Source organism: Phoca vitulina, unplaced genomic scaffold, assembly GCF_004348235.1.
Source record: "Phoca vitulina isolate PV1807 unplaced genomic scaffold, GSC_HSeal_1.0 scaffold24, whole genome shotgun sequence".
Taxonomy (NCBI): Eukaryota; Metazoa; Chordata; class Mammalia; order Carnivora; family Phocidae; genus Phoca; species Phoca vitulina.
The window spans coordinates 24,794,831-24,814,986 of record NW_022589727.1 but is presented as its reverse complement, the minus strand read 5'-3'; the positions used below and the strand labels follow the sequence as shown (position 1 = coordinate 24,814,986).

Here is a 20,156-nt window from a genome sequence, read left to right as displayed (position 1 = left end):
GCACCAGAGGCTTGGAATGTTGGATGAGTTCTTCACGTAATGATCGAAGTTTATTCCCTAAGTCAACAATGAAGAATGCCTGTGATGGTGGTAGATGACAAGAATGGGCAAAACATTATAGAGCTCAAAGGCATGAACTTCATAAGCTGGAGTCATTGAAAGGCACCAGTATGGGAGATGTGGGATGTTTCTGACTCAGGAGAAGCTGCAATGAAAGAGGAGTCCTCATGGGAGAACACTGCAAGGAGTTCCAAGTCCTGCATCCCAGCAGTTGTCAAGTGAATGGTGGAGATTGGGGAAGCAAGGAGGGACGAATGAGGGGCACAGGGGTGGGGGGCACCTAGGATCGGTAGTCAGGCCACTCCAGGTTGGTTGGGCTTTGAAAGGAGAGCTCTTCCAGATGCACAGGCCTCAGAGTTACCAAGTCTCTCCCACAAGTGGAAATAGCAACAGCAGATGAGTGTAGTGACAAATGGGCGAGGCCATGCAGGTAAGCGTAAGGAACAGGAAGATACCAGTAGACAATTGTATATCTTAACTAGGGAAAGGGTGTGCAAAGATAATTGAAAGAAGAAAAAACAAATGTGATAACAAAAATGTGCAAACATTTTCATCATCATTGTCACAAAAAGCAAGTTAAAATCAAAACCAACCATAAAGTTAATTTTCTTCATGTGCTAAATATGAAAAAATTTAAAATAAATTACAACCAATGACAGCAATGAAATCAAACTGCTTGTCATTCTCTGTCACAACTGGCACAATTATCCTATTCTAAGAAGACAGCTGTCAATATACATTGAGATCTTAAACATGTTGATGTCGTGGTTCTACTTCTGAGAATGAAGCCAGTGCTTAGGAATGTTGATTTGGGAAGCAGATGCTGGAGTCAGGCTATCTGGATTCAGGTTGTAGGTCTGTTTCCTATCCATGTGGAATCAAGCAAGTTACTGAGGCTCCTTGTGCCTCAGTGTGCTCATCTGTAAGAGGAGATTAATGATAGTATCTACCAGGGCACTCCGGTGGCTCAGTCAGTTAAGCATCTGCCTTTGGCTCAGGTCATGATCCCAGGGTCCTGAGATCGAGTCCCACATTCTCCCTCTCTGCTTCTCCCTCTCCTCCCAGCTCTGTGCACACGCTCTCTTTCTCTCTCTCTCTCAAATAAATAAAATCTTAAATATTTTATTACCTACCTTGTGTTAGGAGGGTGTTAGGAGAGTTATTATATGTAAAGCAGTTAAAATAATATGCCTGCCAAATGCTAAGCACCCCATGAGACCTAGTTACTATTTTAGGTCCACAATTGCTCTTCAAAAATTCTAAAGTTTTCAGAAATCAGACCTTGTTAGATTTTTAGAAAAGTAACATGAGATATTTAGGCTATATTATATAATGGCCCCCCCAGGGTGTTCTGGGGTAGGACCCAGAGTTAAACCCATTCATAATTCCATTGTGAATTATAAGAATATTCATATTGAGCATTCTAAATAATAAGTGGCTTCATATCAGTTCAGGTCAGATCAGATTTTCCTACCAAATGAGAAACAAGAAAATCCTTAAGAGAATTTTTAGAATTTGGTGTTGTCATAAGGGATTATAGATCTACATTCCATAATAAAAAAAAAGTGAAATTTATCCAAAATGTATAATGCATTATTTCTTTTAAAAGATTTATTTATTTATTTTAGAGAGCATGTGTGTGTATGTATGCAGAGTGGATGAGCAGAGGGAAAGAATCTCAAGCAGATTCCCCGCTGAGCATGGAGCCAGATGCCTGGCTCAATCTCACAACCCTGAGATCACGACCTGAGCCAAAATCAAGAGTCGGATGCTTAACTGAGCCACCCAGGTGTCCCTGTAGTGCATTATTTAATAAAATGTTTACAAACTATTGAAACTTTGAACTGCTTGTTGTAATGTTAAGAAAATAAACAGAATATAGTATTGTTACATATCTAGGGAAAATCTCAGCATAGAAACATAGTCTGGAAAAGATACCATATTATTAGTAATGGCAATGATGATGTGCTGGGAATATGATTAAATATTTTTATTTTCTGTTGGCAGATTTTTAATAAAGATACTATTATGAAAATCTATCAAATAGACCTTAGTACATAGCTTTAATTGTTCTGTAAATTTGGCCATAGTAATTTGAACAAGTTGTCTTTTGTCAGTTATCTTTCCATGGTGGTAAACGTCACTATAAATCAATCTTTCGTGATAGAGTTAAATAGAAAAATTTCTTTGTGGCTCAGTCGGTTAAGCGTCTGACTCTTGGTTTCAGCGCAGGTCATGATCTCGGGGTCGTGGGATCGAGCTCCACTCTCAGCACAAGCCTGCTTTGGGTTTTCTCCCTTTTCCTCTCCTTCCCCCTTCTGCCCTTCTCTCCACTGGCACACACAAGTGGGCATGGGCACACTCGCTCTCTCTAAAATAAATAAAATCTTTAAAAAAAATAAAGTAAAATTTCTTTGAGTGTTCTAATGTGTTTTATGTGCTGAATTTCACTGACTAATTTTAGTTGCACTCAATCTACTAAAACTCAGTGTAAGTAAACTTAAGGCAAGTTTATAAAAAATAGTATTTTATATGAAACCAATAGTAAAAGTTAAATTTTATATGTTTGCTGTTTTGCTATGGATAGCATCAAAATACTCCAAATGAGCCCTCCAACATGGGAGTTCAGAAAGTAGCAAAGACTGAAAATCAGATAAACATGGTTTAAGTCCCAGTTATACTGCTTTCTTGTTGTCAAACTTGGGTAAATTCCCCAGATCTTGGTTTCCTTATTTGCAAAACAGATTTAATAACATGTCATCTGAAGATGAAGTGAGATAATTTCTATAAAGTACCACCCACTGCTTTATATTATGTGCTCAATAAATGGGTGTTCTGTTTTCCTTTCACCGAGAGCAGGAAAAAAAAAAAAGGGAAGGGATAAAATAATTACTCTTTACTGAGCCACTGTTAAAAGCATTTGTATTAATTAGTCCTTTTCACAGTCCTCTGGAGAGGGTGTCCATAGCTTGCCCAAGAGGCAGGTGGGGGCTGAAGTGTGACATGAAGTCTCAGCATTGGACCCAGAGCCCGCATTCCTGATGACTAGATAAGCCTGCGAATGAACTGTTGGTTAAAAGATAGGATGAGGCTGTTATTCATGTGGTTTGATGTGTATATAATAAGTAACTACAAAGCTCTGTTAACGGGTTCGTGCTTGTTTTCTGTTTCTCCCTGTGTTTCAGCACCTTGTGAATGGTGCTCTGGAGCACTTTCCGTGATTACTACTCATACCTCTTCCTGGGACACTGTTGAAAGGACCAGCAAACATCCGGTTTTCTCAGATATAATCTCAGATTAATGGAGTTGTGGAGCAGATTAAACTCGTCTCACTAAGATCAGGTAAGTTTCAAAATACATTTACTCTTTGGTGATGATATCTGACATCATGTCCTGCTCAGAAGTATTTCTGCTTTGTTATAAATTGGAAAGTTATAACTAAAGAGACACATGTTGGAGGGGAAAAAATAGTCTACAACAAAAAGGCATTGGTATGTGGCTGGAAATGTTTATTATTAGCTAAGCATATGCTGATGTATTTAGAGATATTTTTATTAACTTATGTAAAGTATAGGGACTTAACATCTAGTATAAGGGGAGTTTCATGACAAGCATTCTTCTTGTAAAATATAACTGCAATACAGTTTTATGAAACCTGTAATTGCTACAATCTACATTATTTTTATTGCTGTAAAATAACTGTAAAATGGAGAAGGCTATCCCCTTGAAATGGGTTGTGATGAAAATGTACCTATTGAGATTATCTTTATGCAGATCCTTCCCTAACTGTGAGCTTCCCTTACCTGTACTTCAAATGCATGTAAATTTGCTTCTGTATATCTTTTCCACAACATCAACATTTTCTGCTCCAGTATATGAAATTACCAGTCACTCTGGTTGGGATTAATTAGCAAAACAGAACTGGGATTGAAAAAAGACAGTAAAATTGAATCAGATGGCAGAATTGAAGCAGTTACTGCAGGCAATCCTGGGACAGGGGGTGGGGTGGGTTGGCGAGGAATTAAATGAGCAAAGGTGATGTGCCATCTCTTAGAAGTACACTCCAGTAGCTGCCATGCGTGGACACAAGCTAAGTGATGAAAACAGTGCTTTGGCCATGACATGAATTTATCTTGTGTGGATAGATGTTGAGAAATACAGGTCATCCAAAGGTTTTGCTTCTCAAGCATGCAAGTTATTCTGCATCTCACATACCTGAGATTCCAGGTGAGTCAGTACCTCTTAGACATAAATGGAAAGATGCTGCATATTTAGTTGGAGGACTAGATCTCTTGGAATGCATGTTCACCTTCAACCTGTGACAACTTTTCAAGTTGTCAAATATCTTGTGAGCAATGTAGGGAAGGGATATCCCCAAAGTTTCCTGGTGAACAAAACCTTGTAAATGGAAACTGGGAAGACTGAAGGCATGTAAATGTCCCTTGATCATAGCATCGTGGCAGAGAACATGGGCTTTAGGAACAGATTAATATCTGTGGTTTGAACTCAGACTCTGCCACCTTTTGGCCATGACTTCGGCCAAAGAGCTAATTTACAAAGAGTGCTTAGTACTGGTCTTAAACAAGTGTTCAATAAAGACTATACTTAAGTGATTGTGCAAACATTTATTAGGATTTTTGTAGATTCACTAGTCCTTGATTTTAATACTATTTTCTCTGAGGACTTAAATTTCTCATCTGTAATTTCTCCTACCTTAAATTTTCCTTAGTCTTATCTAGTCAACCATAGGAAGATACTACTAAATTTTTCAAGAATAGAAATTTTTTAAAAAAATCTGGCGTGTATTATATTTCTGAAGGTTCTTGATATTTTAAACTTTATGATTTCAAACCTGCCACTTTGTAGCATCTTGATATTGGGTCAATTACCTTCCAAATCTTTTCATCTTTGAAATGAGAATAATAGAATATCTATCTACAATAATTTTTTGTGAGTAATAAGACCTAGTGTATGATAAAGAAATACCCAATGCATGTGAGCTATTACTAATACTACTACTGTTAGTATTGTAATTATTCTTCTTAAATACATTCTTATCTACCTCTGGTGTGATTGCTGCTGTTGTCTTTAATTGGTGGACCTTGAAGCAGGATGTTCTACAGAATTGCTAATAAAATATTAATATATGCAAAATCTCAGGTCATGGTTTAAATCTTGAACATGATTCATTATGTTCATCATTTTATACCCATAAAATATATAAATTTAATTTAAATGCAAATCTTATTTCATGATGTTACTAAATTACCTCCAAGGACAACCACTTTTAAAATTCCCAAACTTGATTCTTTCCAGAGGAAACTACATAACTTCTATTTTAAATTGCTTCACACTTTGATGATTCTTAATAGCAGAGTTCAGCCATTTCAACCGTAACTTTTTGCTCTTTAAACTGCTGACCCAACCTATTGAATCTGTGAAATTATAAAATACTAGGTAATCAGGATACCATGACTTTCTACTCCTACTCCACCTAAACTTCTAACTTTATATGCAGTCTTATCTCTAGGAGTGCTTAGAACTTGATTCCATAATCCGGTCTTTTCCATAATCCAATCTTAATGCTCAATTCTGACTCAGATATTATTCACCATAGTACAGTACTGGGTTTCAAATAACCAGTGAGATTTAGGAAGCAGAAAACTTTGGCTTTCTCTCATGTGGAGACCTGATGCTGACCATGAAAAACTATGTAGTAGAATTGATGATGATGTTCTTTATGAATTGTTGAAGACAAGAAAATGAAAACTTTTTTAGATTTTCTGTCCATTTGATTTTCTTCATTTTTTTGTTTTTTTTAAGATGTTTTAAAATAAGTTAATTATATGAGCAAGCAAGAATAAAAAATCCATCTTTTAATATGCATATAAAGATTTATGGCATATTATACTGGGTTAACCAATACAGTAAATCATTAATATATCTAATCTACCTTTTTATATGATCTGGGCTTAAGCCAGGTTTTTTTTTTTTTATAAGAACAGTATAATTATTTTACTGAAGCATTTACAACTATATATACCATTAGGTCTTTCATAGAGGGCAGCAAGGCAATATTAGACCTTAGAGCAAATTTTGTAATTTTTTTTTTACTAGCCACTTATAGTATTTAGCAGAATAAAAAGTACTTCTATGATTTTACGAAAGTTAGAAACCGTGATTTTACGAAAGTTAGAAACTCTGAGTGAAGAGAAAGCAAATGTTTAAAACCATTTAGCCTTAGTGGTGTAAAATATTTCTTCAATATTTAAAACATAAGATCTTTGAGAGTGTTTATCCAAATATTTAATGTATTTTTCTACTTATAATCCTTGAACATAATCTTGTATAGTGCAAAGATATAAATAACAAACTCAGAAATCCCATTGCCTATCATTAGAATCCAAGCATTACCAAGTTCAGGGGCTCTGTTTTAGGTGACCTCAGTGTTACTAGAAATAAATACTCCGTGTTACTGGAAACACTCCACTGCCAAAGTAGGTGCTCAGAGGAGACTTTGGCTTTTGGAATATCGTGCATTACCAGATACTTAATCTTGTGGCTTTTTAAGATCTATGGACTGGGGAAGGGAAGTAATATTTATTGTTCACCGCATGCTAAGAACTTTACTCCAAATCTGGAGATGACCTTGTGAGATGAGTCCAGATATTCCTGTTTTATTTATGGATAAAATGAAGATCAAGGAATTAAGTTACTTGCTCAAAGTCATACCCCCAAGAAATGCACAGAGGCGTGGTTGGAGTGGACATAGAGACTAACCTATATCCATTTAAATTCAAAACTACCTTCTATTTTATCATGTTTTCCACTTTATTATTCTATCAAAGACTCTGAGAAAAAGTTGCCTTCAAAGTTAGGAGCAAAAATCTGTATTTTTTTGTCTGACAGGAATATGCAATGTCAAGAACATTAATACCACTTTTTAAAAGTTTCTAGATTGTCTATCCTATTTCTCATATAGTTTCTGAGGATTGTTTTGATTCTTGGGCAGGAGTAGATCCCAGGGGTAGATTAGTAGAATGGTGAAGGCATAAGGGGAAACTTAGGTATCTGATTACATACATCTAATGTATTCCAGGTCAGTTTCAGAGAAGAAAAATTCTATTCTCCAGTGTTCTGAAGGACACTAAACATTTGGTTGTTATTGGTGGTTAACAGAAATTTAAAGCCGACTTTAATTGCTATGACCTTTCATTAAGTCAATACCTAATCATATTTGGTATTGTTTACTGCAGTGTTCAATGATAATACAATTGTCTTGTTTAAGTTGTTTGGGAAATCTGCAGAGGCAAAAATCTCTTAGTACTTAACGATATTTTTTGTTTTTCAAAGTATATAATACATTATGTATACTTAGTGTACATTCTTATTTAATCTTATTTCTACTTTATAAGAATACTGATACTTCTCCTCATTCACATTTTCCTTATGTTATTTGCATAGTCTTATCCTGAAAATATATGGATAATAGCAGTAATTCATAATTCTTGGTATGAATTGACAGGAAAGAGCATAGAATTTCGTACAGGTCTGGAATTAACTAGATTATATTTATGGCACACTTAGATGCACCTGAGCTCTTAAATAATATTGAAACTCCACTTGTCTTCAATATTTTAGAAATTTTTCTAGAGGAGTCATTTCATACATAATCTTATTTAGGTTCACTCCTATAATATGATTTCAAGAAGACTGTGGTCTAGTGAATTTTCCTTTTCCTTTTTTTTTTTTTTTAATAAAAGTCAATTTTGTCTAGGAACAGCAAAATGTTTAGTTTGTTTCTTGGCAAATTTACTAAGATCTACATGGGTATATTGAAAATATGACAGTATAATTAGTTGTTGGTTGTCAGGCAAAAAATAAGGTGGGTACACAAATACCTTCTACCTCTTTATATTTGCACTAAAGCTAAGTCTGTGTGAAAGAAAGAGCAGTAGACATAAAGTCAGAAGACTGGGTGACTTCACTTACTGTGAATTTTGGCCCCTTTCTTGGCATCTTGAGATGTAGTTTTTTGTTTGTTTGTTTTAAGGAAAAATAAACTTCCCTGAGTGGGAATTGAATGAGGTAGTGTTTGGAAGTGTCCTAGAATTTTAAGGCTCTATAAAAATGGTACACATGAATGTTGCTATTGCCACTGGTGTAACATGGAAACTTTTAATGTAAGAAATTTAAGTGTAAAAGTCTTTCAAATCTTCTAATTAAAAAAATTCCAAAGTTAAGCATTTTTAGTGGGCTTGTCATCACAAAGTATTTACTATGTCAAAGCATGTCTCCCTTCACTTAACATACAATAATTTGTGTTTTTCATTGACAGGACATTGCCTTCAGAGTAAATAATATTGACATTCAGTATTTTATTTTTGTTAAATAATAAACCCTTGTTGGATTATTGAGTCATGAAGATTTGGAGATCCCTAGCACTGGTGTCAGAGAAATTTTATGCAAGGAATAATTAAGACTCTATAATTTTAGCAGTTCTGATGAAGTCAGTTAGAATTATGTATATTCCATAATATAAATTGGAAACTGGAGTGAATTCATTAGTAAATGTGATTAGGAAAGATAATTTATAAGAAGCATCCCTTTCCCCCTGTAGGCTGTATTTCTTGACTATAATTGTGGACTTGTCCACTTCTTCTTTCAGTTCTAACAAATTTTGCTTCTTGTGATATGAGGCTCTGTTAATATGTACAGACCCACTAAGGATTGATGAATTGACCTCTCTATCATTATGAAATGTCTCTTTTTTCCCTGGTTATATTCCTTGTTCTAAAATCTTATTTGACCTTAATAAAGCTATTCTGGCTTTTTATTAGTGCCTGCATGGGATATCAAATTTCCATCTTTTTACTTTTAATGTTTCACTTAAAAATTTCCACATGATTGTGTTTTCTCCACTCCTCCTCTAGTGCACCTCCATCCCATTTATAGACTGTGTGTCTGTGAATGGAACACCAGACACTCAGTTGCTCAGGACAGAAACCAGGGAAATAGCTCAATTCCTCTTTTATCTGTCAAACGTATCCTAATGATTCTCAAGAAAATAACACACATTCATCCACTTTTCTCCATATCTACAGCATGTACCTAAAGAGGTCAAAATCTTCACTACTTCAGAGTTCTTGACTTCTCCCTAGCTCTCACCCCTGCCTACCTTTACTCCATTGTCTACGCAGCAGCAAGGGTGATCTCCGCATGCATTGTATCCTACCAAACCCTGTATAAACCCTGCAGTCTCTCCCATTGCACTTAGAATGAACTCCAAACTCATACCAGGACCTAGAAGGTCCTGTATAATTGATGTCCTAACTCCCTCTTGGAACCCATCTCACCTTATGGACCACACAGCTTTGGTTCCACCTGGTTTTTCTGTTTCTTGATCCTATGAAGTTTTTTTTCTGTTTGGGACCTCAGCTGTTGCTTATCCCTTGGATAAATTCACCTCAGCAGTTTGCATTGCTAGCATTTAAACTGAGACCTCATGCATGCAAAAGAGAAATCTCTTCATTAATTCATCCTTTCAACAAATATTGGTTCAGTGCATGCTAGATGCCAGACACTGAGCTCCATGCTGAGAATAAATTGGTAAGTCTAAAGATATTTGGTCTTTGCGCTCAAGGAGTTTACAAATCCGTGAAGAAGATAGACCTCATTCAGTGCAAGTGCAAATATTCCCTGACGGAAGTCCCATAAAGTGAGCACAGCTCTATGAAACCCATAGTAAAACTGAAATAGACTGAAGTTGTAAATAGGCTTCCTTGCAGAGTTCTTTGACCATGATCTGAAGGGGAGTAAGAGTGAAATGGCACTTTGTAAATTCAGTAGAGATGAAAAACACATTAATTGAAATTGTAGCTCATATACAGAACTGTTAAGACCCATTATGACCATTTTGATTGGACTCATCATGATTAGTAATTAGTTGCAACAATCCTCAATTTGGCACAATCTGATCCTGTATCTAAAAGCAAAATTGCGGGTTTATTATTTTAAATGGAGAACAATGATATTTCGTGCACCATGAGATAGAAAAGGTAAGAGTAATGACAAGTTTTTAAAATACACTTCTGATTCCCTTTTGTAAACGTAATAAAATAAAAACTGACTTACATGACTGTAGAGATTATTTTAATGAAAACAAATGCTTGCATTTCTAAAAACACATTTCTTAGGCCTCATTTAAATACCTCAACCCAATTCTTCTTTTGACCTGGTCTTAAACCCAGAGGCATAATGGACCAATATAAGGGACAGGAATATCAGAGTCTTTTGGATCTGTTTCTGCGTCTGTCACCTCAAATGGCCTGGGTTGAAGGTAAAGCCAGTAATCTAGTTAGAGGTACGATATTTCATATATTCTGTCAAATTGACTGAAATGTAAGAATTTGCTCTTAAGTCCCATTTTCCTTTTGTCTTTTCAGCTGTGCTGAAATTAATATTCTCATCTACAGAGTTCTTTCTGCTTACCTATATTTACCCAAATTTTATTTATTTTTATTTTTTAAAGTTGAGCTTAAAACTAAACTTCCTCAGCTTCTGACAACTTTAAAAGTTTCTCTGCCAGCAAATTCTGGTAATCTAAGCTTAATGATATTTAGCCATGTTACCCTGCTTTCCTATGAAACTGTTTTAAAAGCCACATTACTTTCCCATCATGTATCATTTAAACCTTGATGTTTAATAAACCACCCCAAATCAAATGGCTAAATACAACAACCATTTATGTAACTCCAAATTCTGCTGGTCTGAGTGAGGTTCAGCTGATCTCCTAGGTTAGCTCTTGGATATGAGATCAGTTTGAGAATCAGCTGGGAGCTGCTAGTCCTGGGCTGCCTAACAGATCTGGCAGTTGGCTGGTGATTTGGACCATGTGCTTCTCATCTCCAGCAAGATGACCTCTGCCTTTTCTCGTGGTTATCAGGTATTAAAAGCATCCAGAGGGGAAGCTCCACTGTGTAAGCCTTCTTCAAGACTTTGTTCACATCACCTATGCTAATGTTGCATTGGCCAAAGCAACTGACTTTGGTTGGGATGATTTGTAACGTCACTATTAATACAGGGGGGGAATGAATTTGTGGTCATTTTTGTAGTTGACCGCATCCTCTGATTAAACAAACAAAAAAATCATGTTCTTTGAATCCCTCAATCGATGCCACCCATTTATGAAAAATACAGTAATTTCTAACTGAATACCTAAGTTGTCACAGATGAAGCTATTAAATTCACTTAAGTATCAATTGACATTTTTAGTGTTAGCACATTAATCCCATTTTCATACAAGTTGAACAGAAGAAATGGGATAACACAAGTCTTGACTGAGCAGCTTGAAACCTGTGGATTTCCTTTGATTTGTGGGCCTGATTTGTTGCTGCAAAAGCATCTCTTGGTTATGGTATGTGGCCAAGGAGTCCTGCTTTGATGATGTCAGGAAGCTTCTTGACTTCCTGTGCAAAAGTGTTTGCAAAAAGGCCCCAGTCTGAGTTTAGAGATGGGTCTTTACAGCCTCAGTTCGTACAGATCAACTTCCAATTGCAATCTACAAGGGTTCAACTCTATAGGATTACAAAATGCAAGAGAGTGCAGAGGTTTTCCATTTCCCTTAGGGCAGGGTGGGAAGAAGTTTGAAACTACAGCAATTACAACCATTAATATACCATTTCTCCATTTCACACCTGCCTCTGAGTCAGGATCTTAGGAATGCTTTTTAAAAACACTTTCTTTTGAGTTTTCACTTTGTCTAAATTATGGGAAATTTGCAGTAGTCCTAGTGATACTCCAAGTCTTCGGGAAAATCAAAGGACCAGTAAATAACTCCATGAGGAACTTTAAAAGCTCAGTAGTGTTTGACTTTGAACAATAATTAAAAATTGAACACAAATTATATATTTAATGTAATAGGTGGATTGAGGTTCTAAAACTATTAAAAACAAATTGGTTCAAGAATCTCACTCCTAAACTGTTTGAGGGTTGCCAAAAGAGGGGTATAAGGGTGGGTGAAATGAATGAATGGGGCCAAAAGGTACAAACTTCCAATTAAAATAAGTTATGGGCATGTAATGGAGATATAATGTATAGCATGGTACCTATGGTTAATCATACTTTGCTGCATATCTGAAAGTTGCTAAGAGAATAGACCTTAAAAGTTCTCATCACAAGAAAATTAATTTGCCCTGAAGTATTTAACAGAATCCATAACAAACTCAAGCAAATACAAAGGAAACTCTTCAGCCTGAAAAATGACATTGCCAGAAAACTTGTGGTTAACGTCAGATTTAACAGTGAAAAATACTTTCTCCCTAACATCAGAAACAAGGCATAGATGTCTAATCTCATCTTTACTGAATATTTTACTTGAGGACATTGGCAGTGCAATAAAGCAGGAAAAAAAAAAGGCATGAGTTTGAAAAGGAAGTGAAACTTAATCAGAGATGATTCAATGTTCTTTGTAGAAAACTCTAGTAATGTGCAAAAAAAAATACTTTAGAAGTTCAGCAAGTTTTTAGGAAACACAAAAAATTAATTGTATTTCTCTATACTAACAAACAATTGGAAAGTGAAAATTTAAAAACTATATAATAGCATAAAAAACATTAAATACTTGGGAATAAATTGAGCACAATATATTTGATATCTGTAGGCTGAAGACTATGAACCATAACCAGGAATTTTAAAAGAAGTAAATGGGGAGGTAGTCTCTGTTCATAGATTAGAAAACCACTATTACTATTTTATTATCTCCAAAGTGATCCGTAGTTTCAATGTAATCACAGAGGAAATCCCATAAAAACATCTTAGTAGATTGACCAGGTGATTCTAAGACCAATGAGAGATCAAGGGAAAAAAATAATTAAAACAATTTTTAAAGAAAAGAAAGTTGAAAAGCTTACAGTATTTTTCAACTCTTACCATATTCTACATTTGAAAATTATAATACATTAATCAAGACAGTGTGGTGGGTCAAGTATATTTATATAGGTCAATGAGAAAAAGTCCATGAATATGGTGCATTGACTTTTGATAAAGGAGCCAAAGTAATTTGATACAGAAATGCTAATTTTTTCAATAAATGATGCTGGAAGAATTACATATCCTTATGGAAAAAAATAAACCCCAATCATTACATCACCTATAAAGAAAACTAACTCAATCTTGATTATAGACCTATAAATAATGAACTATAACTTGTAAAAGAAAACAAAGGAGATTATTTTTGTGACTTGAGGTGAGGCAAAAAGAATTTGTCATAAAAGGAAAATGATAAATTGGACTTTTTAAAATTAAGATATATTGCTCTTCATAATACACTACTTAGAAAATTAAAGGACAAGCCTCAGACTGGGAAAACATTTGTAAAACATGATAAAAATTGTGCTTAGTAGAGACAAGGACGCTACAGTTTAACCTAATTATTTGACTAGATATTTCACCATAGAATATATAAGGAATGGCAAATGAGCTCATAAATAGGTGCTCAACATCATTAGATATTTGTAAATGAAAACCACAAATGAAATCACACCCAGCAGGATGAGCAAAATGAAAGCCTGACAACAACACATGCTAGCAAGGGTATAGAGCAACTGGAAATCTCCTACATTGCAAGTAGAAATGCACAGTGGTACAGCTGCTTTGTGAAACAGTTTCTTACCAAGAAAAGAAGCACTTTCCTGTGGCTCATGACCTCAGCACTAGGTATCTCTCCAAAAGAAACGAAAACACAAGTTTACACAAAGACTTGGTTTCAAATGTTCTTGGAAACTTTATAATAAAAACTGGAAATACCCCCAAGTGCCCATCAACTGGTGGAGAAGTAAACAAACTGTAGAGTAGGGATAGAATGGAATGCTATCAGCTTTTATAAAGGAAGAGATTATTAATTCATAAAACTTGGATGCATCTCAACATCATTTTCAAAGTGAAAGAAGCCAAACACAAAACACTGCATACCGTATGATTCTACTGATAGAAAATTCTGAGAAAAGCAAGCTAACAGTGACAGAAAGTAGAACAATGGTTTTTAGCAACTGGGAATGGAGTGGTAGTATTAACTACCATGGGCACAAGGGACCTTTCTGGGGTGTAAAGAATATACCATATCCTGATCTAAGTGGTGTTAATACAAGGACATATAATTTACAAATACTAAGTTGTGCATGTTTATTGTATGTGGCTTATGTTTCAATGAAGCACAGATAGAAATACTTGATTTTCTAAAGAGAACATAAGGGTGATTCATATTTACAATCTGGAGTAATTTCTATTACTAGATTTCTAGATTGAATAAAAAATTCCAGAATTTAAAAGTTTTTGATTACCTAAAACTTTGAAGAGTGAAACTGGACAAATAGAATTGCCAAAAAACATTGGGTTTCCTGCATAAAATATTCATGAAAAAGTGTTTCAGAGTATATTTAATTCCCTGCTACCTCCTCATTTTATTATATAATACCTACAATCAAGAGATGTCCTAACTGGTAAAATATAGAATGTTCTTGTAACAGTTTTTGAATTCTATTTCCAATTATTGAACTGACTTATTTTAATATTTTCCCCAAATGACCTATTGTTCTGCTCTGGCTTTTCTTGGAGTGCTCAAAAGCTGGGTTCCATGTTCAAATGGATGCTATCAAATTTGGAAATCATTAGTGTCCTTTCTTAGAGTCTGATTTTAAAGTGAGTGTGATCTGTGGGGTGGAAGTTCCTTTAACTTTGAAGTTGCTAGTGATAAACTCTCAGTACCATACAAAGCAGCCCTGCTGTTATTAACCATAATTAAAAGGTCACTGGCAAATTACCCCCATCCCCAGCCTTGGAGCTGCCAAGTGTTTTGCATAGTTGCTTCTTATCAGTATGTAACATTTCTTATGGCTAACACAGATTGACCCTGTGTAAATTATTTCTACCAACTTATTTTATGTTAATATTTGTCTTCTATAAGTTTATAGCAAATACAAATGCCGACAATATGAAGAATTGATTCTGCCTATTGAAAATGATTTCTGTATTCAACTGCATAGTCCTCAAACTGAGAGGAGAAAAAGGCATTGATGACATTGCTTTTTTAAATTATCGTATGGTTTCACTTATTTGTGGAACATAAGGAATAGCATGGAGGACATTAGGAGAAGGAAGGGAAAAATGAAGGGGGGAAATCAGAGGAGAAGATGAACCATGAGAGACTATAGACTCCGAGAAACAAACTGAGGGTTTTAGAGGGGATGGGGGTGAGAGGATGGGTTAGCCCGGTGATGGGTATTAAGGAGGGCACATACTGCAGGGAGTACTGGGTGTTATTCGAAAACACTGACATCAAAAACTAATGATGTATGGTGACTAACATAACATAATAAAATAAAACTTAAAAAATATATTTTATAAATGATGACAAAGTTAATAACCATGTTTTTAAATTGTATCTAGTGCTGCTTGTTCAAAAATAGCTACTTTTCCATCCCGAAGTTCTGGAGTTAAAAGTGTTCTAAAGGTTATTTTAATGTTAGCACTCAAAAAGACTTCATTAAATTTCATAATACCTAATAGATAAAAGGAGAGGAATGGTCTTGGTAATTTTCACTTCACTTCCTTTAAACAACATCTGAGAATCATCAGTTATTTCTGTCATCAGTCTTCTATTTCAATCTAAGGCATTTAGTTTCTTTTTGCAGTAGTATTTCTGTGTGTGTGTTTGTGTGTGCGTGTGCACATGTGTGTAAAATTAGGGTTTCCACCACAGATTTTTTTCTTAAAGCTTGGAAAGGGCAACTTTAATTCATTATAAATAAGGGCAACGATGAATTAAAATCATAGCTGTTGATGGTGTTTACAGGAGAGAAAATGGAGGGGACTTAGACCCATTGATTATGAAGCCCCACATTTGAAAGATCTCCTGCTGACGTTATGTATTTGCCTCCTACTCTGTTTTGTTACTGCTTTGGCTAAGAAGAGAGTCAGCATGTACTGTGGGGGTGTGTTCCAGAGAACAAAAGAATTTTAAGATTCTCTAGACTGTGACAGAATATATCATTTATTGAGCTATAATAAAAGAATACATATATTTAATTCAAAAAAAACCCTTTAAAAAGTAGGTCCGGTTTAGCTGTTCAGCTTGAATGCATCTAGAAAGAAAAACAGAGCTCATCAAATAGGCATCTTCTTCCATATTTGGAGTTGTTGTGGTCTTCCCCTAGCCCACCAGCTAAAACGACGCAAGCAGCTCTAAAATCATGGGAGGGACAAACACTGGAAATATGAGCAATAATACACTACCTCACTCTTCTCATAACTGCCTCTTTTCAAAGCATGCTGTGTTTAGGGGGGAAATGCCCCTAGGGCTTTCTACTGTGCTCCATTATTTTTTTGAAAGTGTTTCTTCTGGAATTGAATTAATATTTGATGACATTCTTACCAGGAAATGTTAATGGCAAAGACAAGGTTGAAAGTAGAGGGAGAAGAGACCAGGGATGGGTCAAGTTCCATCTGGGGATTCACAGACTGAGACCTGATCAGGGGTGGATGGATTGGCCTCAAAGTTGGTGGGGAAGAAGGTAAAGATACAAATGGATGAGTGGGAAGTGCTGAAAATTTCTCCAACTGCTACCAAGTTCTGTTTCTAAAGTTCAAATGTGATTTTCCTACTTGGAAACTTTCAGTGGCTACTGTCTACAGTATGTAAATGAGATGGGGATTTAAGGGCACAAATGACCTCTCTTATCAACTTGTCCTCCTTCTCATTTTAATCCTATCCCTTGAAATGCTATACCCCGAGTGCACCCAAGTAGACTTGAGCCTTTTCCAAAATATCTTTCCTTACCATTTGTTCCTGGTGATTTCTCTCATAATCTTCAGACTTAGTTGAAGTATTTCTACCTTTCTATAATATACCCTATGATAACTACTGATAAGAGGTAAAATTAATTTCTCCTCCTGGGACCTTATGTGATTTATTAATGCATCCATAGTAGGGCTTGCTTCATGTGCTAGGTTTATTCGTTTTGGTTTCCAAACAGGGCAATGCATTACTTTGTCTTTTTAGTCTTCACATTCTTAACATTTGTCATGTAGCAAAATAGGATAACCACCAAATGGTTAAATTTACTACCCAGAAGAAGAAAATTTAAGACAATACAGCACCATGTTGAGAAAAAAACACAGAAAAGCGTTAAGGGCTATGTAATACCAAACACTATTACTGTTCTTTGCTGTTCCACAGATGATGCATTTAGAACTTTAAACTGTTATAACAGAGGTAACTATTAGAAAAACAAGCAGATGCTAGGAATTTATTAAAACACAAACAAGAATTAACAATAAAAAAATTAAAAAAAAAAAAACAAACAAGAAAAAGACTCTTGGATATATCTTGATGAAAAATTCTGTATTAATCAGAAGCTCTATAAAGTACTTTGGATATTAATAATAAAGTACTTTGGATATTAATAATAAATATAAGATACTTTAAGACCTAAATATAAAAGATTATAGTATAATGTCCTTTTTTAGACAGGTAGATAAACTGAGTTTTTTATTATTGAAATATGGTGATTTAAGATGGACATTCTTAATGGACTTGCAAATTGAAAATGACATTTTTGAAAAACAAAGAAAAGAGACCTTGCTCTTCCCAGTTTTCTTTGCCTCAATATGGAACTCTAGTGTCTTCTTCAAGAAAGCCTTGGTGAGGGGGAGGAGCAAGATGGTGGAGGAGTAGGAAACCTAAATTTCGTCTGGTCCCTGGAATTCAGATAGATAGGGATCAAACCATTCTGAACACCTACAAACTCAACAGGAAATCAAAGAATAGCAGCAACTCTCTGAACAGAAAAGCGACCACTTTCTGGAAGGTAGGATGTGCAGAGAAGTGAATCCGAGGTGATATTTGGGAAGATAGACGGCAGGGGAGGGGGCATCCGATGGCCGCTTCTGGCAAGTGATAGAGAAGCTGAGCACAAAATCGGAACTTTTAGAAGTCTGCTCCCTGAGGGACGTCACTCCGGTGGCTAAGCGAGGGGTGGAACCCTCGTGGGACAGTGTGGTCTCAGGACCCTCGGGGTCACAGAAGGACTGGGGGTGCCTGAGTGTGGCAGAGCTCCCAGGTATCGGAGTGGGGAAGCCGGCTGCAAAGACGGAGCCGGGGAGCGGGCTCTCAGCTCGGGGTTGTCATAAACCATGATCCGGGGCACAGTTGGGCCACTGCTCCTCCAGCAGGGACCCAACAAGCGGCAGCTCTGGGGAGACTCCCCTTCCTCCCCCAGGAAGAGCAGCGTGGGAGCGCACTGCAGAGATCTGCTGGGTTTGGTGACTCCACACGAGTCGGGTGCCAGAGATAGAAATGCTCAGTCACAGGCCGGGTGAGCACGGAGTGCGGCTGGAGACCAGGGAGATAGGAGTGACTGACTGCTTTTCTCTGGGGGTGCACTGAGGAGCGGGGCCCCGAGTTCTCGGCTCCTCCGGGGTGGAGATTGGGGGGCCACCATTTCACTCTCATCCTCCAAAGCTGAACGGAAAGCTTGCAGGGAACAAAAGCTCCTGAGAGCAAACCCAAGCAGATTACTTAGCCTGGACCAGCAAGGGCAGGGCAATTCTGCCTCCTGCAAAGACATTTGGGAACCATGGCAACAGGCCACTCCCCCAGAAGATCAGCAAGAACCACCAGCCAAGACCAAGTTTACCGATCAATGAGAACGGCAGAACTCCAGTGCTAGGGGAATACAGCACATAGAATTCATGGCTTTTTTCCCCCTGATTCTTTAGTCTTTCAAAGTTAATTTTTTTAATTTTTTTTTCATTTTCTTTTTCCCTTTTTCAACCAACATCTTATCAATCCTTTTTTTAAAAATCTATTTTTCATTTTTAGAGTCATATTCTATCCCTTCATAGTAGTTAACCTTATTTTTGGTATATATGGAAGTTGTCCTCTCTTTAAAAGTTTGGGATACAGTTTCTTCTAACAGACCAAAATATACCCTACATCTCTAGTGTATGGCTTTGTTCTAGTCTCCTGCCTGATCACATTCTCTCCTTTTTTTTTTTTTTTAATTCTCTTTTCTTTTTTCAACCAACTTCCTATCTTATCAATTCCTTTTATAAAATCTTTTATAATTTTCATCTTTACAGTCATATTCCATCCCTTCATCATATTTACCCTTATTTTTGTACATATATAAGCTTTTCTATCTTAAAATTTTGGGAGGCAGTTTCTTCTAACAAACCAAAATACGCCCAAAAACTAGTGTGGGGCACTGATCTATTCACCAGCCTGATCATATTTGATCATATTCTTTTTTTTTTTAGTTTCTATCTTTTCTCTTTTTTCTTTCTTTCCCCCTTTTTTCCCCTGGTTACAGGTCTCTTCTGATTTGTTTAGTGTATATTTTTCTGGGATCGTTTTTACCCTGTTAGCATTTTGTTCTGTCATTCATCTATTCTCCTCTGGACAAAATGACAAGACGGAAAAACTCACTACAAAAAAAGAACAAGAGGCAGTACTGACTGCCAGGGACCTAATCAACATGGACATTAGTAAGATGTCAGAACGAGAGTTCAGAATGACGATTTTAAAGATACGAGCTGGGCTTGAAAAAAGCATGGAAGATATTAGAGAAACCCTTTCTGGAGAAATAAAAGAACTAAAATCTAACCAAGTCTAAATCAAAAAGGCTATTAAGGAGGAGCAATAAAAAATGGAGGCTCTAACTGCTGGGATGAAAGAGGCAGAAGAGAGAATCAGTGATATAGAAGACCAAATGATGGAAAAATAAAGAAGCTGAGAAAAAGAGAGATAAAAAACTACTGGATCATGAGGGCAGAGTTTGAGAGATAAGTGATACCATAAGATGAAACAATATTAGAATAATTGGGATCCCAGAAGAAGAAGAAAGAGAGGGGCAGAAGGTATATTGGACAAAATTATAGCAGAGACTTCCCTAATTTGGGGAAGGAAACAGGCATCAAAATCCAGGAGGCACAGGGAACCTCAATATCATAAAAGCCATCTATGAAAAACCCACTCTTCAGAGTATAGGGGTAGAGGGTACATACCTCAATATCATAAAAGCCATCTATGAAAAACCCAC

General features: G+C 36.2%; 1 protein-coding gene across 5 annotated transcripts in view; it reads left to right on the top strand.

Moving 5' to 3' along the window:
* The window catches only part of DLGAP1 (DLG associated protein 1), a 905,535-nt gene that overhangs the window by 144,220 nt on the left and 741,159 nt on the right, over nt 1-20,156 (top strand). For all 5 annotated transcript variants that reach the window (XM_032421264.1, XM_032421262.1, XM_032421263.1 and 2 more), the window contains exon 2: nt 3,246-3,402. The gene's annotated coding sequence lies outside the window, so the exon portion shown is untranslated. The remainder of the gene's footprint in view (nt 1-3,245; nt 3,403-20,156) is intronic.